This window comes from Peromyscus eremicus, chromosome 17 (assembly GCF_949786415.1).
Source record: "Peromyscus eremicus chromosome 17, PerEre_H2_v1, whole genome shotgun sequence".
Lineage (NCBI taxonomy): Eukaryota > Metazoa > Chordata > Mammalia > Rodentia > Cricetidae > Peromyscus > Peromyscus eremicus.
This window is the reverse complement of record NC_081433.1, coordinates 43,756,887-43,758,875: the sequence shown is the minus strand read 5'-3', so window position 1 is coordinate 43,758,875 and position 1,989 is coordinate 43,756,887.

Here is a 1,989-nt window from a genome sequence, read left to right as displayed (position 1 = left end):
CTCAAAATGTGGGTCGTGATTCCCTTCAGGGAGTTGAATGAACCTTTCAAAGTATCTCCAAAGACCTTCCTGCATATCAGTTATTTACATTATGATTCATAACAGTAGTAAAATCACTGTCATGAAGTAGCAATAAACATAATTTTATGCTTGGGGGTCACCACAACATAAGGAACTGTATTAAAGGGTTGCAACATCAGCAAGGTTGAGAACCACTGGTCTAAACTGACCATCTAATGTCCAATATAAATTTCATCTTGCACTGCTCTCTGTAGAAAACAAGAGCTTCATGGGGGTCTTCATTTTCAGCCAGTGCTTTACCAGCTCTCTTTTCAAGCACATCGATTACATGCGGCACTTTTTAAAGCAGGTGTGGTGACTTATGCTTGTAAGCCCAGCACTTAAAGACGGCAGCAGGTGGATCAGAAATTCAAGACCTGGACTTGAAGCTAGCTTAACTTTGTGAGACTCTATCTCAAAAAACTAGCAAAATAAACCTTTTTATCAATTACACTTTAAATGTATCCTTATTTTGTGAAGTTTTCCTATGCTTTGCTTTTAACTTTTGCTTTTGTTATTTTGGCCTATATTGTTTAATATTTCTTAAACTAAATTAAGAGTTTGATGTGCCTAAGATTTTAGGTCAATGCATTTACCTTTGTCTGTTTTTTTTCCTGTTGCCTGTGTTTGTGTGCCATATCTGAATAATCATTGCCAAGGTGTATATCAAGCAACTTTTACCCTGTTTTTATTTCTCTAGGGATTTTATGGTTTTACGTTGTACATTTGAGTCTTTAAGCACCTAAGGCTAACTTCTGGTTTGGGCAAGGTATAAGAAATTGTTTCAGGAGGTTGGGGGTTAGAACTGAGGTTAGCAGAATAATGTAAGTTATTGTTTAAGTAAAAAAATGTTGTGATTTCACTCCATTCCAAATCCAGAATCTGGGAAGACATGGGGTTAATTTATTCCAAATATTTTATGCCAGCCTGTAATCATTTACTGTAAAGAATATTATTTTTATTTTTAAATTGTAAGGCTCTCTTTCAAAACCATGAAAGTTTAGAGCCTTGGCTTTTTTCTTCACTGTATGAAAGGAAGAAAAAAAAAGACTAACTGATATCATTCAATTTTTTGACCACCTTGTTCACAGAAATACAAACCACAACTGCAGGTTATGAGGCAGTTTTAAATTTTAAATATCATCATAGCTATCAATGAAAAACAAAAGAAATCCATGAAAATAATTATAATTATATATATATATGTATGTATTAAGTATCCCAATATATCTGAAAGTATTTCCACTTTAACCCAAAATAAAGATAAGATTATTAGCTAAATATATTTTATAATCATTTGTATTATGCTAATTCTTTGATATCTACTATATTGTACTGTTATAGAATATTTCGATTCAGATTCACCACATTTCAAGTATTTGATAGTCATTACAACCAAATGTCTACCATAGACAATACAGTTCTAGACAATTTTTCTGCCTAAGAAGTGCCCTTCACACTATCCACCCATGGTTCTTTTTCTCCTGACTGATAGATGTGGCTTCTTAATGAATTCCCCATTACCCGATAGCTTTTTATAGCCACTGTATCTTTCATTGCAATTCTGAATTAGGTCCCTGATTCCAGTGTTTAAGTAGATCAGCAATTCACTCCTTGAGTCTTAGTACTTTGATCTACTCCAATCAAATGAATTTTGCCTCTGCTTTCAGCCCTTCTCTGTTAGAAATATACCATGGACTTCATATTCACCTGTAAATTATATCTCCAGTGGTTCACTCAGAATATAGTTTCTTATTTCAAAAAAAAAAAAAGAAGGAAGGAAGGAAGGAAGGAAGAGAAAGAAAGAAAGAAAGAAAGAAAGAAAGAAAGAAAGAAAGAAAGAAAGAAAGAAAGAAAGAAAGAAAAAGACAGAAAGAGAAAGAGAGAGATAGAAAGGGCCCACTTAGACCTCTGTTCTTTGGCCAAATT